At 39.4% G+C, this 25,620-nt stretch overlaps 1 protein-coding gene across 4 annotated transcripts in view; it reads left to right on the top strand.

Annotated features, from left to right (window-relative positions):
• The window catches only part of rap1gapb (RAP1 GTPase activating protein b), a 161,263-nt gene that overhangs the window by 10,085 nt on the left and 125,558 nt on the right, over positions 1-25,620 (top strand). For 2 of the 4 annotated variants that reach the window (XM_088338944.1, XM_088338943.1), the window contains exon 1: positions 17,885-18,003. The exons of the other annotated variants lie outside the window; for them this stretch is intronic. The gene's annotated coding sequence lies outside the window, so the exon portion shown is untranslated. Of the gene's footprint in view, positions 1-17,884; positions 18,004-25,620 lie in introns of those variants that run through there. 4 annotated transcript variants of the gene reach the window in all.

Genomic DNA, 25,620 nt, shown 5'->3' with positions numbered 1-25,620 from the left:
GAAAACCACAAATTAGCTATGGAAATTCCGTTGCTGCAATTGGACCCTGAGAAGGCATTACAACTGTTGCGGGACAGCAAACCACGAAGAATATATGAACTGAAAAATCTGAAGGGATTAAAACTGCATGAATGTATAGACTAATATTTCAGCAATATCATTTTGTATAATGTACACTATTTTTGTGAACTGAAAAATCTGAAGTGATAACTGCTTTGTATTACCAATTAAGTGTGATGATTAAAACTGAATGAATATACAGATTTATATATGTATTTATATATTTGTCGCCGATTTACAATTTCAACCTCGATAACACTAAATTTTGGGGTACCATAGATCTCTGTTGGGACCCATAGATTTTTGAGCATGCGAGTCCCCGGGACCCATCACTTTTCGAGGTAAAATGAACACTGCATCTGTCTGGGATACTTTGTCTTTGTTACTTCTCATTTAGAAACTTCCTCCTATCTGTAAAAGAATGTGCTGTGGAATTCAGCCATAATTGATAATCAGAGCTAAAATATCCCTTCTTGCTCATTTTCAAAGATGGCAGTGTTTTTAAAACAAACTTTTCTAAGGTTGCCTTATCATACTCATGTCCACCAAAATAAGACTTCAGGTCTTACTAAATGTATCCCTTACAATGAAAAATGAGTCTGCGATGAGAAACTTGAAGCACTGCTGAGAACAGAGCCTCCGAGCATGGAATTGGGAAAGTGTGACTAAACATGGCCACTCGAGCAGATGGAGGAGAGTTAATAATACCAGCTGCCCCAGAGCATTTTCGGGATTCTGCATTTACCTTCGGCACATGATTGCAATATTGAGTGCTGTTGAGGTTGAATTAGTCTACTGTTTAATTCAACGGTAAGAATCATATTTTAGTCTTTATTCCATTAAAGATAGAATGCCTTTGTTGAACTTGAATTGATTTTCATCTGTTTGTTTCATTTTGAGTAGCAATGAATATAATCTGTGAACATGATGTTTCATTTTAGGGAAGCAGTTTTCAGACCTAAATCCTAATAAACAAAGGCATAATAGAAGGAAGATAATCCAATTAAATACTAATGTAAATACCTATTCAAGGGCAGCACGGCGGGGCAGTGGTTAGCCCGTGTACGGCACAGTTCTAAGGTCTTGGGAACCTCCTGCGTGGGTTCGAATCCAACTACCGGACTTCCTGTGCGGAGTTTGTATGTTCTCCCCGTGCTTGCGTGGGTTTCCTCCCACATTCCAAAGACATGCATTTCAGGTGGTTTGGCCGGTCCAAAATTGTCCCTAAGTGTGAATGAGCGAGCCAGTTGTCTGTCCCTGTGTACCCTTGATTGGCTGGCAACCAGTTGTCCCCTGCCCACTGCCCGATGATTGCTGGGATGGGCTCCAGCCCCCATGCGACCCTACTGAGGATAAGCGGTGCAGCTAATGAGATGAGATTAGATACCTATTCAACTGCTCAATGAACAAAACAAAAACATTCCCACGTTATTAAAGTCTGTTCAAAATGGTTCTGATAAAATCTAAACCAAATGCCACAATCTAAATCATTTCAAAAACATGGGTGAACAAGAGTGACCTATTTTATGAGTCTAAAGATGGATACAAAGTCATTCCCAAAACATTTGGACTCGCTGTCCACTAAATTAAAAATCACTGAACGTTGGTTACAGACTACAGAAATGACCTTCGGGGTAAAGTGATGACTCATCCGAGAGCTCACAAAGGAACCCAAGGAAAAGACCGAAAAAATGTTTGTCTGTTTGTAGCTCATTTAAGTTCACTTTCCATGACCCATCACTGGCAATGAGATGAAAAATGTAAATATTCGTCAAACATGATGGTAGAGTGTTTTGGGATGCCATGTTAAATCACTTGTTTTGATTGATGGAACTATTGTCTATGTTCTTAACCAGAAAATCCAGATGACCAATCATCAGGGTTGGGTAGGGTTACTTTGACTTGATTACTTTCAATTACTTTTGGATTACTCCAATACCAAATATGCTGATAAAAGACAAAAGAAACTAAATATGAATACAATTACTAAATTTTGTGCTGGCTTGGGGAGTAACGGAATACATGGAACGGCAAAAATGATGTTGGCAAGCTGTTTGGATTTATTTTCATTTTGTTTCTGTCGCATTTTATGTTAGTTTTGCCGGAGATCAAAGAGATCAAAGCCGGGAGAGAAAGCTTACCACTAATGTGAGTCATATGTCACGAGACCGGACCAGATCGGAGGCAGGAAGGGTGAACTTGTTCGCGTTACTTTTATTAAGGAAATAAAAGTCGTCCAACACTCAGGGACAAAAACGAAAACAGGCTTACAGGCAAACAGGAACTCAGACTAGGAATACTCACAAAACAGGCTTTTACTCAGAACGGGCAAGTACAGGTTTCCTCAAGTCAAACAGATCAGAATAATGCAAAGTAATGCAATGAACCCGCAACCGGCAATCCCCAAAACCCGCCCTTAAGAAGCACACACGCAAATTAGAAAATCTGCTACAGCCGGTGCCAAGGGGGCGGCGCCAGCCGGTCGCCACGGCGACCATGCTGGACATGACATCATAATTGTATTCATATTAGGTTTCTTTTGTCTTTTATTCGCATATATGGTATTGGAGTAATCCAAAAGTAATTGAAAGTAATCAAGTTGAAGTAACCCTACCCAACCCTGCCAATCATGCCTAAACAAATGTATTCTTGTAGGTTAAGTGTAAAACACATTTATTCAGGCTGCGGTGTGAATTAGGCATTAGCCTTCAGTATTGTTCAAATGGGGAAAAAAATCCCCAAAATAATGCAAAATCTAGGATTGATTGTATCTTGTCATCCCGAGAGTCTCATTGATTTGCACCGATATCTGCAATTTGACAGCCTACTACCTTTGATCAGATAAAACAAATGTCCACTCCTTGGTGAAGCAGCATGCAGTCGATTACCCAAGGTCAATCTAGGATGCCGTTCCCCCCCCCCTGCAAATGCGGAATATTTAAGTTGTCTCTTCACAAGGGTCATTATTTCTGTGAGCCGAAAATGCTTTTTTATTGAATTGCAAAAAATAAAAACATTTTGGGGGGTTAAACTGACTGCTCACCTTCGATGGTGTTCGTTAGGGATATCGATTCGTTCCAAGTAAATGCATGGTCATTCATCAATTCTGATTCGCTCTAAAATATCCTGATCATTGAATAATTGATTCCTTCCCCTTTGAGTTAGTTTTTAATTACGATGAACGCAGCACACAGATTTTTAGCACTAAAATGTTTCATTTTTTTACTACTTAACTACATTGCACTCTTTACAGTATAAAAAATAAATTGAAATATTTCCATTACAACTGTTTTAGAACAATAGCCAAGTGAGTTAAACCAAAAAAGCCTCAATGTCACGAAAATACAAATACTTTATAACAATGTATACAAGAAAACTAAAAACTATTCCATTGCACAATAATTTTAAAAGGTCGTTAATGCAAAAAAAGTATCAATCATTTCTCTCATTGGCTATGATTCATAGTGACAATGGATTTACAGGTTTTTGTCCAGGAACAGCAAGGCGTTTACATATTTGGTTGCAGCTCGTTGCTCTCTGTAGGGTGAGCTTTTGCACAATTTTGTATAAATGTATTGTGTTGCCACAGTAGCAGAACAGTTTACCTTTTAATCTTCTGTAGTTGGAACAAAAAGGCCACACTATGTTGCACTTCCTGTTTGCCTCTTTCCTTTGCAGCTTCTGTTAGTGGTCGGCATGTAGATTTGGTTGTCTCTTTTGCCTGGCAGGGAGGATGTAGCAGCAGGCCAGGTAGGGGAGCTAAATATGTGCTTGTCAGTCACACACTCAGACATTAGAGAGTGGTTAAGGTTGCTTTGTGAGAGAGAGATAGCTGCATTATATACATAGAGAAATGCAGCTTTAAGGAAAATCGTGGAGGAGAGAATTATTGCTCCCAGGACAATAGTACAGATCTGATCCAAGTACTTGCATATTATCGATAATAATGATATTTGGATCAATATGCCTACGTCTATAGTTCATCATGTTGCAAAAAAGAATGAAGTAATGACACGAATGGCACCATCCTGATTATAATTAATGACTCATTACGTCCGGTCGCTGTCAGCGCTGTCTGAAAAGACTTAATATCATCCTCTTTTTATTTCCTTCTAAAATGTTTTTTTCATTCAGGCAAATAGGAGATCAGTGCAGCAGCTAATTTGTCTGCTAATCCGCTATCTTCCCCTATCTTCTAAAACCGGATCCCCTGTAGAGAAGGAGTGTGACGTTGCTGAGGGGTAAACTGAGGAGAATTTGAAGTGTCTTCAAACACAAATTGGGACACCTTCCTTTCTAGAGATGATTTAAAATGAAACATAAATTGTCCTTTGCCATTGAACATAATGTAGTGATCCATTCTAGCCTAGTACCAAAACCAATATGGAGACGAGGGGGCTTAATTTCCTTTTTACACTTTAAACTCCTATGTAAATGGTGATGACCACTCTGCAGCAAACCACGATATTAATTGTTTATGTAATATTTTCCTCTAACTTGTGTACTCTGTTGCTCCACGTTTTGTCTTCATTTACCCATTGAAGGATGTTACTTGTTATCAAGGGTGCTTAAGTTGTTGCCTGAGGACGATTTGTGCCCGAAAACTCAATTTTAGGTGTCCATATCTTATATTGAAAACTGTCTGTCTGTCTGTCTGTCTGTCTGTCTGTCTGTCTGTCTGTCTGTCTCTCTCTGTCTCTCTCTCTCTGTCTCTCTCTCTCTCTCTCTCTCTCTCTCTCTCTCTCTCTATCTATCTATCTATCTATCTATCTATCTATCTATCTATCTATCTACCTTGGTCATATCCCTCAAGAGGGATGACCGACAGCAAGACACACACGTAAAATAACAGAGAAAAAAAAGGGGAAATGAATAGCATAAAAAAACACACAAAAGGTTTTGGACCATGGCCAACCCAATTGGCCAAACACCCAAACAAGTTAGGCACCTCGGCACCCAAGTTGGTCATGCTTTTGTCCCTCCAGATGAAATGGGACACCAGAAAGCGGCCATGTCACTCGGGTCAGGGTGACACAACACACTCTTTGGTTCAACAGCAGGGCCCGACAGCTTTTACTGGTTTACCCCTGCCGCATCATACGGGTGCCCAGCCCATCCTTAAGAACGCGTCCACAATCCCACTGTCCTTTCACAACACCTCTCCACTCCTTCCTATCACCAACAAGACCTCTAGCTTCCATTATATTTAGACCTCTTTCCTGCAGTGCACTCATAACACCATCCATCCACGTCAATCACGGCCTTCCTCTTGGTCTCCTTCCAATGACTTCTGCTCCGTAGCTCCTCTTCAACATTGCTCCTCATCCATCCTCTCCATGTGTCCAAACCAACCGAGTACTCTCTTATCAACACGCTTGCTCAGTTCCACGACTACTCCAGTTCTGTCTCTCACAATTTCATTTCTCAGTCTATCCAATCTTGTCACTCCTAACATACTCTTCAAACACTTCATCTCAAAAACATTCAACTTCCTTCTTAAATCTGCGTTCAGGCTCCAAGTCTCTGCACCATACAACACAGTCGGCACAATCACACTCTCATACAGTCCCCTCTTAACATCCATACTCATACTCTAGTTGTTTTAAAAAAATTATATTTGCTTATAATAGTGTTCATTGCACAGTGCAGTTTTTTATCCGCCCAAAGCTGATAATTAACTATTTACAACTATTAAAGCAACTTCCTTTTCTAAAATGGATCATGCTTGTATAATTCAAAGGGAATATTATAAAAAGTAATTTGGATTCCTGTTTCAAGTAAATTCAAGTCACAATTATTTATATAGCCCTTAATCACAAAAATGTTGCAAAGGTCTGCACAGGATTACAATTACATCGTCACCTGATCTTAAACCAACATGCGGGCAAGGAAAAACTCAAAACTCAGCGTGAGGAAAAAAGAAACCTAGAGAAGGGGCTTCACAAGTGAAAAGGGTAAAGAGGTTAAAAAGTTGAGGCAATCTAATGCTCCTTTTATTTGAAAATATAATCTCATTGTGTTGTTATAATGGCAACCGCGTCAACATAACCACTTGTTGCCGTGGCAGAGCAGATCCAGACAGTTTAAAAAGAAAATTAATTCAAAAGTGATGCTGTTCTTAAGGGGTAGGGTTGGGTTGACTTTAGAGTAAATCTTAAGGTTGAGGGCTAAGATGAGAGTCTGACTAGGGATAGGGGTTATTGTTACATTACTCTTGGAGGCTTAAGGGGCTATGACAATTTATAGAAAATAATCAGAGCGGCTCTCATTTTTGATTATTTTTTTGTATTTTCTTTAAGTGGCCCAGAGAGAAAAATAAATCATACTGCACTTTTTTTACTCTAACATATTGAGTCCATCATTGATTTTCTTTTCATCCAAAGTGTGTGATTCCTGTTGTTTTATATCAAGTTACACATTACACTTCAAATACAATTCCGTAATATGATCAGTTGTGCCAATTTTAAAACTATATCACAAACCAATAAGCCCAAACAAAGAACACAATTGTTTAAGGGGGTTTCAAACAAAATGAACCAAATGTTTTAGTTGTTTGCAACAAAGACTCAGTTTCATTGGGTAGCATGTCTATTTGTCGTTTAAAACAAAGTCGAAGCCAAAATGTAAATATGTTTGTTGTTATTTTAAACCAAATTAACATTTTTTAATGTTTTTATGGTTTTATTTTAAATTTGAATTTTTGAATAAGCCAAATGTTTTAATTGTTCTGGGGAAAAAAAACCTGGGAAGCTGTCTCAAAATGTTCCAATTTGTGGTTTGATCCACTCTCCATCCAAAATGTGTGCTTTATGAGCCAATTATGTTTTAAGTGTATTTTAAGGGCCTTATAAAACACATATTTTCCTAATTGATTTTGAATAAATACCCTTGTCCCAAATACTTTCCAGAATGACCTTGGTCAAATTCAGCTAATCTCAAAGTAACCTAAATGTTTCTCAAGATGTCTCACTTAAACAAACTTCTTTAAATAATAAATAATATACTCATTTCCTCTTCAGATCGGGATTTGCTCAAATTTTGTGGATTGTTTTCGATTATTATGATTCTATACGATGACATCAAAATGACTGTTCTTTTGGATAATTAATTCGGGTATATTCAGTTTATTGAGTTTTCACACTCTGCGTTAACTGCTCATCTAGAAATGAATCAAGGCTTCACTCTTAATTCTTGCTAACAGACATTATTCATCATATCTAAAATTAGTCATATTGCTGCATATAGCAATACTCAGCTCATTGGGATGCTTCATCACACTTGTGTTTGCTTGCTGAGTGTCTGGACAATTAAAACTCTCATTAGAGTGATTGCCATCGATGCTGCACCAACACCACTTGCTGTAGACGCACCCCGCAAGCAGAGAATAGGAGGAAGCAGCCATTGTAAAATGGCGTGACGTTTCTTTTGGTATTGTAATCCAGGCTGCAGAATCAGGCACTCAAGCGAATATTTCGCTCTTTACGAGCACGATACAAGACAATTACAACGGCTGTGTTGCTGTATGCAGATGAATGGAACAATAGTGGGAATAGTAATCTTACGTTTGGCAAGAATTACTCCCTAATGAGTTTTTGTTGAGCTCTTTGTGTCAAAATGCATCAATGAGTATTTGATTTACAACAATAGCCCGCACACCTGATCATACGCCAAACCCAGTACATTTGCAAAGGAAAAAAATATTGTTCATAGACAAAATGCACGTGACCATAAGCCGCAGGTGCTCAAATTGCGAGATGAGACATTTACAAAGAGAAATGGTACACAGAAATAGTTCACAATTTTAACCACAAACCTTAACCTTTCTTTCAAAACAGTTTCTATTACATGGCACTAGCACATCAGCAACACAGCAGTAACGCAGCGCAAAAAGCTGCATTGTTAAAAAGGCCAGGTTCACATCTCATCTCATTAGCTGCACCGCTTATCCTCAGTAGGGTCGCGAGGGTGCTGGAGCCCATCCCAGCAATCATTGGACAGTGGGCAGGGGACACCCTGAACTGGTTGCCAGCTAGTCGCATGGACAGACAACTCGCTCGCTCATTCACACCTAGGGTCAATTTGGACCGGCCAATCCACCTGAAATGGTCTTTGGAATGAAATGAAATGAAATGATCTGCATTTATATAGCGCTTTTCAAGTCAATGACTTCCCAAAGCGCTTTACAATGTGCTCCATATTTCCCAATAGCGGCCTTGCAGCCATGTAAGGCGCTAACCTGCTTATTGGGGATATTAGGGGTTCAGTGTCTTACCCAAGGACACTTCGACATGTAACACGGACAAGCCGGGATTCGAACTGGGATCCCTTGACCCTAAGACGAGCGCTCTACCTCCTGAGCTACTGCCAATGTGGGAGTGCCCGGAGGAAACCAACGCAAGCACGGGGAGAACATACAAACTCCGGACAGTAAGTCCGGTAGCTGGATTTGAACCCACACAGGTGGTTCCCAAGACCTTAGAACTGTGCCACACACGCGCTAACCACTGCCCCGAACGTGCTGCCCGCCAGGTTCATATGTCTTAGTCAAATTAAAGCACTCTCTGTTGACGGATTTGATTGTGGTGTTCCATTTGTAACAAACCTATTTTCTGTCATCTACACATGTTTTTCAAGATCAGTTTGAGTCAATGAGCAGACAAAGTTGGTGGTGTCGTGCTCCTATTTCCCTACCAAATGACATTCCTTTAGCAGGTTCATACTTTAAAGTATTATAAGAAATTGTACATGATAAATATTCAGGATAGATTATGTTGCTGAGAGTATTTCAACTTCAGACAAAGTAGATTTCAAACTAATTTTTACCAAGGGCCACATAAAAAATGTCACCACTAATACGTAATATGTTTCAAATTGAATACAGTAATACTACTGTAAATTCCGGACTATAGAGCGCACCTAATTATATGCCGCACCCACCACATTTTAAGTGGAAAAATGATTTTGTACATACACAAGCCGCACCTGTATATAAGCCGCTTGCACCCACATTAAAAATTGTAACACAATCACAAAATTGATCCAAACCCGACTTCAAGCCCCGCGGTTGAAACTATATGTCCTTCATTGAAGTACACAGTCCAAAAATCACAACCGGCAAAATGAACGTAAAATGATATCGGTACTTAAGGTTTGATGCAGACCTGCAGAGTCCGTGTACCCGTTGAAAGTAATCCAAGGAAAACAAGTCTATATTTCCAAAGGTAAGGGTGGGAAAAATATATATCCACTATTGACCGCCGTGTCCACAAACACTCACCTTTACCGGTCCCCACTTCCCGTCACCCCGCGTTTGTTACGCCCCCTTTTTTTTTAATTTGCCCGTGCAAAACATATCAGAATAAGTGTCTCAAATAAATACATTACAAAACAGTGTCATATAGAGGTCGTCCCACGCTTCCGCAGCTGGACTCGCGCTGTCCCTGTAGCTGGAACTTTCATCCACTCCTGATTCTGTGCCCTCCTCTCTGTCACGCAGCAGACCGGCTTTTCGGAACCCGGTGGTGATGGTGGATTTCTTGATGCTGCCCTACGCTGTCAGGATCCACTGGTAGACTTGCGAAAAAGTTGCCTTTCGCATGCGGCCAGTTTTAGTGAAGTTGCAGTCTTCCTCGGCGCATATATTCCACCGGTCTAAATCTTAGCTTATGTACTCGAGCGCCGCTGGTGGCCGTTAGAAAAATTACATAAAGTGGCCGCATCACTGAATAAGCCGCAGTGTTGAAAGTTTGGGGAACAAGTAGCGGCTTATGGTCCGGAATTTACGGTACATACGAGCTACTTGAGCTACGAGATATTCAAGATATGAGATGTCTTCCGAGCAAAACTATTGCCCTACATATGCGAAAAGTTAAGAGAATTTCCAGAAATTAGCACTAAAGACAGAGCCTTTAAATATTTTTTTCCATCATCTTATTCATCTTATTACTGTATTTTTGTGTTCAATTAATATTTGAATTTGTTTTCAGTGATCATGTAGCTATTTGGGGTTAACTTTGATGTTTTTGGGAGACTGGGGACAAATTGAATTGAATGATTTGGCTTTTTAGTTATTTCTTATAGAGAAAATGTTCTCGAGCAATTCTACATACGGCATTATGCCGGAACAAATTAAACTTGTTTGTACAGTATTTGCCCCCTTTTCTGAATTATGTGTTTTTTGCATATTTATCACTCAGTCAGGTTTCCGATCATTAACCCACTTTTAATATCACACAGAGACAGCCCAAGAAAATACAAAATGAAGTTCTGAAACGTTGATTCCATTTAGCGAGGTACAAATAATACGCATATGTGGCCCTATGTAAAAAAGTATTGTTATTATTACATTTTAGAACCTTGAAACGGGTCACTGGAGACGCTGAGACAACATAAGGGTTACATTGAATCTGTTAGACAAAGTAAAGTAGGTTACAAAATCTCAGCAACACAAGTGACATGCCACGATCAAAACGAAATCCAGAAAAAAAAGATTGAAATGCTTTATTTCAGAAAAGGTCACAACACCATTTCCAAGGGTGTACGAACAACTGTCAGAACCATTACTCACAAATGGAGAAAACTGGGAACATTGGCAAACTTTTCCAGTAGTGGACAACCAACCAAGATTACTCTAAGAGTTCGACAAAGGATCGTCCAAGAGATTACAAAAGAACCTCGAAAAACATTCAAGAAACTGCAAGCCTCGCTGGCCTCAGTTAGAGTCAGTGTTGATGATTACACTATAAGAAAGACATTGGCTAAAATGGAGTCCATGGGAGAGTTCCCTGGCAAAAAACACTGCTCTAAAAGAATACAAAGAGTCATCGCACGTTGGCCAAATGGCATCTTGATTATCCTCAAGACCTTTGGAAAAACATTCTGTGGACATCTAGCGTAAATGGTGAAAAGCATTGTTTCAGCCGCATGGATCAATACCTGGGTAAAAAGTAATGGTTCATAGTCTGGAAGATATAAATCCCCTTCAGAATTTGAACAAACCAAAGACTTAAGGCCATTTTTAGTGAATGAAATGAAATGAAATTAAATTAAATGATCTGCATTTATATAGCGCTTTTCAAGTCAATGACTTCCCAAAGTGATTTACAATGTGCTCCACATTTCCCAATAGCGGCCTTGCAGCCATGTAAGGCGCTAACCTGCTTATTGGGGGTATTAGGGGTTCAGTGTCTTACCCAAGGACACTTCGACATGTAACACGGACAAGCTGGGATTCAAACTGGGATCCCTTGATCCCAAGACGAGCGCTCTACCTCCTGAGCTACTGATGGGGCGGCAGTAGGGAATCAGACGCAAGAATTAAAAAAATTTAAGAAAGTGCAATGACATCATAAATAAAAAAGAACAACCTAAAAATCTGTATGCAGGCATTAAATTAATCCAAATGAAATCCTAACCATGAGGTTAGAAACCCTTTTCTTATCATAAAACAGAGTGAAAGTGCTTGTCAATGTCACACAAGCGTGAAGAGCGAGGCTGCAACAAACAACTCATTGTGCACCTCTGCTTGTCACTAATAGCTCCTCTCCATCTTAATATTGATGCCATTGTCTCAAGGAGAAAGCACAATATCAAAAGGGTAAAAATAAATGCGTTGAACTGGCTAATAACAAGCGTGTTACGGTGAATAGTTCCATTTATTCATTTCCATGCACTTAAAACTGCACAGTAAAAAATGTTTTTTTTAAATGCAATAGGTAAACATCTTCAAAACAAAAGGATTCATTTAACAATGTACATCCGTGCTAATTATGGTGTTATAACCGTATAATTTTCACAACCTAATGGTTATCTTTTCCAGCTCTTAGTTTGATCCGTAAGTGTCGATGTTGGGAAGAGTAAGGTGATGAAGTGGGCATGGCGTTAGAAATAAGGTTGCATGGACAGGTGCTGGAAGAAGTCGAAAGCTTTAGGTACTTGGGTTGTGATGTGGCTGCAGTTGGTGGAATGGAATGCAAGGTATTGCACAGAGTGAATCAAGGAAGCAAGGTTTTGGGTGCTTTGAGGAGAGTGATGAGCAACAAGAGTATGAGTATGGATGTTAAGAGGGGACTGTATGAGAGTGTGATTGTGCCGACTGTGTTGTATGGTACAGAGACTTGGAGCCTGAATGCAGATTTAAGAAGGAAGTTGAATGTTTTTGAGATGAAGTGTTTGAGGAGTATGTTAGGAGTGACAAAATTGGATAGATTGAGAAATGAAATTGTGAGAGACAAAACTGGAATAGTCGTGGAACTGAGCAAACTTTTCGATAAGAGAGTACTCGGTTGGTTTGGACACATGGAGAGGATGGATGAGGAGCGAATGTTGAAGAGGATCTACAGAGCAGAAGTCAATGGAAGGAGACCAAGAGGAAGGCCGCAATTGATGTGGATGGATGGTGTTATGAGTGCACTGCAGGAAAGAGGTCTAAATATAATGGAAGCTAGAGGTCTTGTTGGTGATAAAAAGGAGTGGAGAGGTGTTGTGAAAGGATAGTGGGATTGTGGATGCGTTCTTAAGGATGGGTTGGGCACCCGTATGATGCGGCAGGGGTAAACCAGTGAAAGCTGTCGGGCCCTGCTGTTGAACAAAAGAGTGTGTTGTGTCACCCTGACCCGAGTGACATGGCCGCTTTCTGGTGTCCCGTTTCATCTGGAGGGACGAAAGCATGACCAACTTAGGTGCCGAGGTGCTTAACTTGTTTGGGTGTTTGGACAATTGGGTTGGCCATGGTCCAAACATTTTTGTGTGTGTTTTTTCCTTTTTTTTCCCCTTTTATTTTATTTTTTATTCTATGTGTTTGTCATGCTGTCAGTCACCCCTCTTGAGGGATATGACCAAAGTAAATAGATGGATGGATAGTTTGATCCGTGCAATAGTGTACTGCTGCAAAGAGTTGTGGCTAGTAAAAGCAACAGTACTAGTTTGTTTCTGTTTTGGCAATATTAATGGTATATTTGTCCAGGATGACATTGGGAAGCAATGTAATTAATTAGCTTTGGCTGGAATGGCATTGTGCACATTTACTTAATTTACTCAAATTTGTACCAGCTGAAGGCTCTTGATTTTGGACTTTGGGAGACCAGAGAGTAGTGCATTACAGTAATCGAGACGGGAAGTAACAAACGCGTGAATTGTAATCTCCGCATGCGACTGCGACAGCATAGGACGGTCATTAAGTTCACTAAAGGCTTGACGATTGCAACATTAGTTCATATGTGTATCCCGGGGCACTGCAGGATGTTTTTCCTCGAGTAATATTACTATTATTATTATTATCATTGTTGTTGTTGTTGTTGTTATCATTATTGTTATTATTATTGTTATTTTACTATTCCATCATCTAACAATTGTAACTGCTATTTGTCTTTTTTATTCTTTCAATGATTATTTGAATATTGCAAATCCATTCATCCATCCATTATCTGCACCGCTTGTCCTCAGTAGGGTCGCGGGGGTGCTGGAGCCCATCCCAGCCATCTTCGGGCAGTGGGCAGGGGACACCCTGAACTGGTTACCAGCCAGTCGCAGGGCAGACAATTCATTCGCTCATTCACACCTAGGGACAATTTCAACCGTCCAATTAACCTAACATGCACGTTTTTGGATTGTGGGGGAAACCGGAGTGCCCGGAGGAAAGCCACGCAAGCACAGGGAGAACATGCAAACTGGATCAAATATTCTTTATAGATATATTTTCAAAGTTCTCTGACCAACCAATTTGTGATTTGTTGTGAGGATGGTAATATATATATATATATATATATATATATATATATATATATATATATATATATATAAACCACAGACTGTATTTATGTGCATGGTATTTCTGTTACCCGAGTAACAAGTACCAAGTGCTAGGTATAGACGGATAGATCTAAATATCGATATTATCGATACTTAGCAAGAACGATGCTATTGTCCTGCTACTCTATGGAGATACTGTAGCTCACCCCTTCTCTCTCACAAAGGTTTCTGACAGGCACCCTTTTAGCACGTCATACCGGGCATGCTGCTGCATCTGCCTGCCAAACATGAATGTGCGATGCCAGGTGTAATTTGTGCGGTGATGCACTTACCTGGATCAGATTGCTATAAAAATTCCCAGTATAGCCTTTCCCTACCAAGTATTGTTAAGACCATTTTGAATGGATTTAATCATGGAAACGAAAGGAGCAAAACATTTTGTTGTTTCTGTCTCTTACCCCGCAGACTTGGAGGTAAGTTGTTAAACCACAATGTTAGTGTTGTACATTCATCCGGGCAGGGTTGCGGTAACATTATACCCGCTCGGGAGAGAGGGAACACCATTCGGCCGCTACCACATAGCTTGGCTCGCATCCCCTCGTGAGTTACTTTCTATTTAGGCCTGCAGCCCAGTTTATCGATTGATCTTGGCTGTCTATTCTATTTATTTCCAGTAGCTCAGCACACAGAAGAGCCACAGTGTGAAATCTTTAGGTTTGCGGATAATCTTTTTTGGTAATATATTAACAAAGAATTGTAGTAAAGGGGGCAGCCTATATACCATAAATTCCGGACTATAGAGTGCATCTGATTATAAGCCGCACCCACCACATTTCGGGGAGGAAAACCGATTTTGTACATACACAAGCCGCACCTGTATATTAGCGGCATGCGCCCACATTGAAAATACGCAATACATACACGAAATTAACCAATACCCGATTAAGTCCAAAAAACACAGCCGGCAAATTGAACGGAAAATGATACCGGTACTTAACATGTAATGCAGACCTGCAGATTCCGGGTGCCCGTTGAAAGTAATCCAAGGAAAAAAGTGTATATTTCCAAAGGTAAGGGTGGGAAAAATATATATCCACTATTGTCGGCCGCGTCCACAAAAACGTCTTACCTTTACTCCACTTCCCGTCAGCCTGCGTTTGCCCCGCCCCTTCTTTTTCATTTGCTCGTACAAAACATATCAGAATAAGTTTCTAAAATAAATACAATACAAAAATATACAGTTGCAAATACATATTATACATGGTTACACATATTTACAAAAAAAGACGGTACACCGAGAGAGATTTCAAAGCTTTAATAATAATGTTATAACTTTCACCCAAAACCGTGCCTGTAAAGGGTAGCAAAACGCTACTAGCAACACGCTCTCAACACAGTAAACAGCTCTGTTAAAAAACATACAATACTTGAAATAAGCACGGTAGGCCGTCCTTATTTTCCTCCTTATAACCAAAGTCGTCTTCCTTCAGTATGGGAAAGAGACTGTCATATAGAAGTCGTCCCACGATCCCTCATTAAAAAGCACATTAGCATCACGCTCGCAAAGTAAAGTTTCCTTCTATATCGGACTGCACGATTGCGTGTAGCTTGAAAGTTGCGTCATGTGCCTTTTTTTTTTGCAATTTGCATGATGAGGATATGTCTACGCTTATTTAATTTGTGCACAAGCTAAGAAGTTGCAGTCTAAATCTTACCTTACTAGAAAAATTACATAAATTGGCTGCATCACTGAATAAGCCGCAGGGTTGAAAGTTTGGGAAAAAAGTAGCGGCTTATAGTGCGGAATTTACGGTAGTGAAATATGCAGACCATTTCAGTTCACATAGCTCTGAATTACATTAATTTCCACTGGCTCCTTCTTGAGGCACTTTAATCTTTATCAACAATGATGTAGTGGTATAAGTAGTGCTCTGGATAGGTTTAGTATAAAAAAAAAAAAAATCTTTTAGGATTGCTTACCTTGGACTTCTGATCCGCCTCTCTATTGTATGATGTTCTATTGTTCTCATTGTATTTGCTACTCCTGCGTTCCATCGTAAGAAAACATGGTATTTTCTTATACTGCTGCAGGGATGATAGTCAGGTTTTTTGCTGTATTGCTGCATTCAATCCGGTCCAATAACGAAATTCTATAAATGTCACTTATGATACTGAATTCTGGTCACAAAATGGGAAACCACGGTGTCTTACTCAGGTTTTACAGAAACAATGAAGAGTATATTTGTTTTCTGCATTGGTTTACATAACCTTCGGCTACTGTAAATGTATACTGTTTTGGATTTTGGAAACCTGCAAAGGAGATTGCATCGAATGCCAGTTCATTACTTTGACTATTATTGTGCACTGTTGTTCATTGTCTTGACTATTGTGCTCTACTTACATCTTTTTCACTATCAGTCAATCATAATACTCTTTTTTGATTTCCACACCCCTACATACATCCAAAGAGCAAGAGGGACTTACTCTACATTTACGAAATGTGTAAAGTTTTGAATATTTGTTGATGCCTCCTGTCAGTTCGCCAGCAGACGGCTAAAGTATTTAAATCCAATTTAAGGTCTTTATTCGGCCATGTTTACTTGATTAACAAAGAAGCTGAGTAATGATGCATATGTGGTAAAACAATGCATCTGGGTAGCATATTGGGCTGCGGTGAGCAGGCACAGGAACCTTGCTTCACCCATAATCACTTACCAAAAGTACCCATTGTATTCTATTCAGGGGTGAACATTAGAGGTGGGCGATACTGGATATTTTAGTAATGAGCCGAACCAAGTAAATACTGAGCAGCAGGGTAAGGCTGATACCAATACCTTTTGCTTGGAGTGTTGAATATTAAAACCCATCTCCCTGAGTTAGTTTATATTTACAATAAACACAGTGTACAAATGTAGGCACTAGATTTTTTGTTATTCATTAACTATATGACTAGTCTAGAAAAAAAACGTTACTTTTCCACCTGTATCAGAACAAAAGCAGAGAGAGTCAAACTATATATATATATATATATATATATATATATATATATATATATATATATATATATATATATATATATATATATAGATATAATAATAATAATAATAATAATATATACATATATATATACATATTTATGGCTGGGATGGGCTCCAGCCCCCCCGCGACCCTAATGAGGATAAGCGGTACGGCTAATGAGATGAGATGAGGTATATATATATATATATATATATATATATATATATATATATATATATATTAGAGAGAGAGAGACAGACAGAGAAAGAGAGAGAAAGAAAGAGAGAGAGAGACAGATAGAGAAAAAGAAAGGGAGAGAGAAAGAGAGAGAGAGAGAAAGAGAAAGAGCGAGAGAGAGAGAGAGAGAGAGAGAGGGAGAGGGATAGAAAGAGAGAGACAGACAGAGAGAGAGAGAGGGAGAGACAGAGACAGACAGAGAGAGAGAGAGAGAGAGAGAGAGAGAGAGAGAGAGAGAGAGAGAGAGAGAGAGAGAGAGAGAGAGACAGCTATTAATGGATTTAAAAATGGAGGTTGCTGGGTGAGAGAGAAAAGTTGAGGTTGGAGAGGGAGGGACATAGATGGAGAGATAGAAAGAGAGAGAGAGATAAAGAGAAAGAGAGAGGGAGAGAAGGAGAGAGAGAGACAGAGAAAGAGAGAAAGAAAGAGATACTGTTCTATCCCTACAGAGAAGTGGCGGTTTGAAAACATTGGCGAAAGAGCTATGTAGTGATCCCAGGACAACAGTATCGATCTGATCCAAAAACTTGCCTAGTATCGACTATATCGATATTTGTATCGATGTGCCCATCCTTAGTGGCCATGAGGCTCCAAACAGTGGTATCACAGGATTCGCATTATCCCACGCATGCCAGTCAAATATATTTTAACCAGTAAAGGGGAGCATTTGCCCTTCTTCTAAATATCAATTCACAAGGATGCATTCATGTCCAGGATGAAAAGAAATCAGTGGGAGGCTCTGGAAGGCGGGCCGGGAGAGAGGGAGGCAGCAAGAGAGGGACGAGGGGGAGCTAAGAAAAAGAGAGTGCGGGCAATGCTCTCAGTATCATGCGAGTCTGCTAGAGCTTCTCATCTTGCAGCAGCTTCTGCCGGAGGGCCGAGAGGTCGGAAGCGGACACAAAACAGGCGACCAGTTAGCTGAGGCTCGGAATGATGCAGGTAAGTCATGCTGTAAAGGATGGGGTGTGTCGTGTTTGTGTGTGCCTCTCAACTTTTTTGTCACATCCGCTCGGGTAAGGGCAGGGGTCGGCACCCAAAATGTTGCATGAGCCATGTTGCACCAAAATACAAATGTGTCTGGAAAGACATTTTAAGCCTTATATAAGCCTTAGGATGGATGCAACACATTCTGTACGTATCTATAATCTGTATATTAGCCAAATGACTAATTTGGATGCTGCACATCCTCTTGAGAATGATCCACCACGTGACTATAACCCTGGTCATCCTGGAAGGGGGATTACCACGTGTGAGGTCCTTTCTCAAGGTTTCTCTTTTTCCTCACGCTGAAGTTTTGAGTTTTTCCTTGCTCGCATGTTGGTTTAAGATCAGGTAATTGTGTCATTGTAAACCTGTGCAGTCCTTGGAGATATTTTTGTGATTAAGGGCTATATAAATAAATGTGACTTGACTTGACTTGACTTAAGAGGGTATAAAGTAAATCATACCTGCTCTCACATATACTCTTATGCAACTATACTCTCAAATAGGCACAGTCAAACCCATTCACAAACAGTACTATACTCTCTCATAAACCCTGGTATACTCTCTAACACATATACTACTACTCTTTTATTTACACATACTACTATACTCTCATACACACACTACTATACGCTACTATAAGTATATATATATATATATATATATATATATATATATATATATATATATATATATATATATATATATATATATATATATATATATATATATATATATATATATATATATATATATATATATATCCATCATCTGCACCGCTTATCCTCAATAGGGTTGCGGGAGTGCTGGAGCCCATCCCAGCTATCTTCGGGCAGTGGGCAGGGGACACCTTGAACTGGTTGCCAGCCAATCGCAGGGCACACAGAGACAGACAACCATTCACTCGCTCATTCACACCTAGGGACAATTTGAACCAGCCAATTAACCTGAAATGAATGTTTTTGGAATGTGAGAGGAAACCGGAGGGCCCGGAGGAAACCCACGCAAGCACGGGGAGAACATGCAAACTCCGCACAGGAAGTCCAGTAGCTGGATTTGAACCCACACAGGAGGTCCCCAAGACCTTAGAACTGTGCCACACACGCGCTAACCACTGCTCCGCCGTGCTGCCAATATATATATATATATATATATATATATATATATATATATATATATATATATATATATATATATATATATATATATATATATATATATGTATATGTATATGTATAGTGTATATATATATAAGTGTATATATATGTGTATATCTTATTATCATACTCACATTCACTCAGGATTTATTCCGTAGCAGTATAGCAGTGTGTGTATGAGGGTGTAGTAATATGAGTGTGACAGCATAGTAGTGTGTGTATGTGAGAATTGTACTGAGTATCAGAGAGTATAGTCGTGTGTTTACGTGAGTACACTAATATGAGTGAGAGAGAGTATAAGATTGTGTATATGAGAGTATCGTAGACAATTCAGTTCATGGGAAACACGCAGCAGCATCCGCTTTTCTCTCTCTTTGGACGACAAATCCACATACCCATCTTCGGACTTAAGCAACATAACACCTAGAATATCCCTGAGTGTCATTCCTGATATATATTAACGAAAAACAGAAATGACTTGATAAAAACTGTTACTTTGTTACTAATCAAGTCTGATAGGAGTGTGTTCTTACCCATTTAAGTTGACTTTGGTCGAAATCGGAGTGTCCCGGGTGGCCGGGTTACATCGTGGTTGGGTCTGACAGCTCTGCTTTAACACAGTCGACAGGGGAGGGAAGGGAAAACAATTGAAGACGAGTTGCTTTGGAGTTTTGCATTTCTGCCAAGTCCTCCAGGCAGAAGTTTGAGTCTGAGAACCACGATTTCACATTACAATATCAGTGTTCTCGTTTGCCCGCGTCCCGGCGTCCTAGACTCATCATTTTTGCTGGGGACGCGGTCTCAAATCAACGTGCGTCCCCGGGACGCAACCTTTTTGCCACAACATTGTCATTATTACCTGATTACTTTTTTTAACAAAGATTTACTGCACTCCAAACTTTTCTTCAGGCAGATCCGGCATTGTTGTTTTGGTCTCGCGGTTCGAGTTTTCGTCTGCACGCCGATCTCGGCCAACGAGATCTTGTTGTGTAGTGAAAGGAAGTCTGTCTTTTCATAGAGAACCGGCTTTTTTGGCTCAACTCATTAAAAAGAGCCGGCTCTCAAACAGCTCACTTGCTTTGATGATTGATTTTACGAATTATGTCGTCTAAAGAAGTTAAGAAAAAAAGTAAGTATAAAAGGAGAAAATAAAAAAAGACAGGTTTATGGTTATCCCTTTAATCGGTATATTACCAACAATAATTTGATGCAGACAATGTATTAATAATTTGATGATTAAAACTGAATGAATATATAGATTTACATTATATATTTGTCGGCGATTTACGATTTCAACCTCGATAACACTAACTTTTTTGGGACCCATAGATTTTTGAGCATGCGAGTCCTTGGGACCCATCACTTTTCAGAGGTTAAATGAACATTGCAATATATGACTTTGCTACATTTGAGGCGACAACCTGCATCCTGTGTTTTTCCAGCCCAATACCAGTAAGACTGCAAGACACAAAATATATTTGTCTCCCTCATTTTTTTCAAATTGTAAACATTTTTGCAAAAGTGCCAAGGGGCCACGAGGCAGAGCTACAGAGCTGGATGGGGCTCTAGATCCGCAGGTTTCTGACCCCCTGTTTAGGGAGTCTCTTGAATGACTTCTCTTCCATTGGGGACGAGGCCACCAAGCAGGATTAGATTGTTGACTCACCACAAATATTTTGGGTTCATTAGATTCATTGGGCAAAACCCTTTTATAGACAATTCACTTCTGAAGAAGATGCAATTGAGATGGTTAGTTGGCTTTTTATTGTTTGTATCGTACAAATATTGGGTCTCTGGAGCGGCAACTGACATGCTGTGATAACAATGGGGCTAATTTGCATGCTAAAATAATGTGGACAGAGCTGGCCTCTGGGTATGAGATTTTGGGGTTGGGCCCAGAATTAGCATAATGTTTTTTTTAGGACTTGTGTAATACATTATAGGATTAATTTTCGGGGGGTTGGCCACAATCATTTTCTAAATGTGACTTTACAGGGACAATGTGTAATTCTAGCACCTTTGTGTTGTAAAAATTTACAGTCATTAAAGAAGAAACATTGATTTGAATCATAAGCAAAAATACCTGAACTATAATGTTGAGTTTTATAATACTCAAAAGTTGAGTATCTAGAGGGTGAATTTATATATATATATATATATATATATATATATATATATATATATATATATATATATATATATATATATATATATATATATATATCCATCCATCATCTGCACCGCTTATCCTCAATAGGGTTGCGGGGGTGCTAGAGCCCATCCCAGCTATCTTCGGGCAGTGGGCAGGGGACACCCTGAACTGGTTGCCAGCCAGTCCCAGGGCACACAGGGACAGACAATTCGCTCGCTCATTCAAACCTAGGGACAATTTGGACCGGCCAATTAACCTGACATGCATGTTTTTGGAATGTGGGATGAAACCGGAGTGCCCGGAGGAAACCCACACAAGCATGGGGAGAACATGAAAACTCCACACAGGAAGTTTTGATCTCACGACCTCAGAACTGTGCCGCACATACGCTAACCACTATATATATATATATATATATATATATATATATATATATATATATATATATACATATATATATATATATATACTATTTTTATATTATTATGACTTAAACATAATAATATTGTGTAGTGTTAATCAAAAACTAACTCAAGAGGAAAAGGTTCAATTATTTAACAATAATGACACTTCCAAGACGAAAGTATTGTTATAGGATCGGTATCAATCCATACCACCTTGTATTTAATAGGATTAGATTGATACCTAAAGTCCAAGTATCGCCCACCCCTACTGTCAAGTCAAGTCAAGTCATTTTTATTTGTATAGCCCTTAATCACAATAAGTCTCTAAGGGCTTCACAGATTAGTACATTATGTTACACAGACTATTTTTCAGCCGACAAGAAGAGTAGGTTATTATTCATATGCAATGGAGTAGAAGTGAGTTTTAAGTTTAGATTTAAACATTTCCACTGAGGTTGCAGATCGGATCTCAGGGGGAAGAGCATTCCACAGCACCGGTGCCTGGATGGAGAACGCTCTCGATCCAGCAGGACACTTCTTTGCTCTCGGGATCACCAGAAGACCGGCACTCTCAGATCGTAGGCTTCGGACCGGGACATAGGGGCAGATCAGATCTGAAAGATAAGAGGGAGCAAGTCCATGTATGATTTTGTATAATACTAAGAGAACCTTGAAGTCACATCTTTGGCTAACTGGGAGCCAGTGCAAGTTAGCCAAAATCGGTGTTATGTGATCGTACTTTTTTGTCCTAGTTAAAAGCCTCGCTGCGGCATTTTGTACTAGCTGAAGAGACTTGATTCTGGACTTCGGGAGACCGGAGAGTAGTGCATTACAGTAATCGAGACGGGAGGTAACAAATGCATGAATTATAGTTTCCGCATCAGACTGAGACAGTATTGAACGGATTTTGGCAATGTTACGAAGATGGAAGAAAGCGGTTCTAGTAATTTTCTTTACATGCATCTCAAAGGTTAGATCAGGGTCAAATATGACACCTAAATTTTTAACTGAGTCACTCTGTGTAATGTGACATTTGTCAATGTTCACAGCAGTTTTGGAGAATAAGTCACGGCATTTAGATGGACCAATGACTAACATTTCGGTCTTTTCAGAGTTAAGACGCAAGAAATTGAGTGAATGGAATCTGGAATCTGTTTGAAATATATGCCATTACCCATGGATACTGGATGATTATTTTGAAATACATTAGGACTGCTTTGATGGCGTCTTCAGAAAAATTGAAAACAAATATTTTTTAGGAAAAAAAGGATTGCGAATACCAGGAAAAAGTTCCCCCCAAAATGAAAAACATTATTCTAAAAAAACATTAAAAAAAATTAAAAAAAAACCTGAATATTTTTAATTATTGGAGAAAAAATATAGGTTCTAAAAAAAAAGCTCTATGAAGATAAACTGAAAAGACATGTTCAGTAAAACTGAACATAAAGAAATACACAAAAATCAGTAAGGAGTTTTTGATTTTTCTTCAAATGACTGAAATATGCTTCTGTATTAATGTATCTATTAACAAAATCATATAAACATTCTTGATTTCCATACAGTTGTTCGCATCTGCGTATATGAGCATCGCAACTCGTCCCAACAAGCTATACTATCGAATTGATTCAATACGTTTTGCCTTTAAATTTGGTAATCGACTGAAATTGTGAAATTAACTGTTGCAAGTACTTGTTACCTTCCAGATGCGTGTTGGCTTCTCAAGGTTTCTTCATTTTCCTCATGTTGAGGTTTTTGAGTTTTTCCGTGCCCTCATGTTGGTTCCAGATCAGGGGATGATGTAATAACAGTCTGAAAAACTAGTCTGTGTAATAACCCGTGAAGCCCTTTGAGACTCTTTGTGATTAAGGGCTATACTAATAAAAATGACTTGACTTGACTTGGCTGAGTCAGTATGTATAAGCAGTAATTGTCTCCATGGCGACGATACACAGACTGTTGGGCCAAAGAGTTCACAGTTGCGAGTACAATTTTTAACTTTCACACTGTGCCAGATGTGTCTGATAGAAAAGCGTTGAGTTCCAAGATTGTCTCTGAAAGAAAACTCGACGGTGAAAATCAACCATCCTAAGATAGTACATTGCGGTCCATCATCAGTTTTTGGATCCATTTTACAGGAAAGGACATGACGAATGAATGCACTGAAAAGCAGGACGTGTGTCACTTACATTTGAGCATAAGGTGAAAGGTAAAAGTTATGGATATGGAATAAATGCAAGAAGACGACATTACTACATTATTTAACAATTTCTTGTAGTAAAATACAAAACTTCATTCAAAACTTCATTTAAAAGAAAAACAATTGATTTGAATCATCAGCAAAAGTACATGAACAATCATATAAACATGTTTTTTGTTTTGTTTAATACTCGTCAGTCGAACAATTTGTATTATTTAACATAACATGAGGCTCAATTCTTGGGAACTGACATGATTGTCCACCATATTGCTGCTACAAGTAACCTAAAAAAATGAGAAACATGTAACAACTGAAATAGAAAATGAGAAGAAAATGGTTCAGTTTGGTCAAGTTGTGTCTACATAGTTTCTTCCTTGTTCTCTAATGAGATGGACAAACTGCTTGTGCAATGGAAAATATTTTTGTGTATTGTTGAAATTCTTATACAGTATATGTGTTTTTGTCACACTGATGATTTTTTTTTAGTTAAACTCTCTATACTTTTGCTCCGAATCAGTATTTTAGTAGTAGTAGTATTTTATTTTTCCATTCTGTTAAATGTTTTTTCTACGTCGTACGGTTTACGCTTTTTACACTTTCTGACTTAATTTTCAAAGTAGTATGCAATGGAAGGTATTGCAGTTGTCATATTGACATTGTAATATTTGTACTTAAGTTACAATGCGGGCAGCACGGCGGCGCAGTGGTTAGCGCATCTGCGGCACAGTTCTGAGGTCATGGGATCAAAACCTGCGAGCAGCCTTCCAGTGCGGAGTTTGCATGTTCTCCCCGTGCTTGCATGGGTTTCCTCCGGGCACTCCGGTTTCCTCCCACATTCCAAAAACATGCATTTCAGGTGAATTGGCCGGTCCAAATTGTCCCTAGGTGTGAATGGGCGAGCTGTCCCTGTGTGCCCTGCGATTGGCTGGCAACCAGTTCAGGTTGTCCCCTGCCCACTGCCCGATGATTGCTGGGATGGGCTCCAGCACCCCCGCGACCCTACTGAGGATAAGCGGTGCAGCTGATGAGATGAGATGAGATGAAAGTTGCACGTTTCTTCTTCGCTGATTTAAACCAAAATGCTAAAAGGAATTTAGGGCGTTGGTTTTAACAGGATCCTCACAAAATCCCTTCAGACATTACCAAACACCCAGTAGCTGTTTTAACTGTGAAACATAAGCATTGCATTGTCTGCAAGCAAAAACCTGTTAGAGTTTCATGCCAAAGGCAGAACAATTATTTCACATTTTTCATCCTATTCAGAAATACCCTAGAAGCACAATGCTGTTAGCAGTCCTCCCGCCGCTGTCAGTCAGGAAAGCCCGTTAGCAAGCGCTAATGGAGCAAGTTAGTCTATCATTAATGGACAAGTTTACTCGAGCGTGGTGGACCTTGATGCGATGATGTCTGACTCTTCCTGCAGCGCCTGCGGCTTCCTTCAATTCGCTAAAGAAAGCGGTCGCATCCGTAGCGACGCGCCGTGCACATTAGTCATGTTCACACTCCATGTGGCCTTGGGTCAGCGTCCCACCCCCGGAAAACTCCACTTTTGGCAGATGAAACTTTCTGGCGAGCCTGCTTATTAAACTCATCATTTAGATTTCATTTTTATTCGAAATCTTAGGGTAGACTCTATTTTGTTCGCTTGGGAAATAAAAGGGA

This window comes from Urocampus carinirostris, chromosome 6 (genome assembly GCF_059441175.1).
Source record: "Urocampus carinirostris isolate Australia breed hairy pipefish chromosome 6, RoL_Ucar_1.0, whole genome shotgun sequence".
In the NCBI taxonomy this organism is placed as follows: Eukaryota; Metazoa; Chordata; class Actinopteri; order Syngnathiformes; family Syngnathidae; genus Urocampus; species Urocampus carinirostris.
This window is presented reverse-complemented; position numbering and strand designations above follow the sequence as displayed.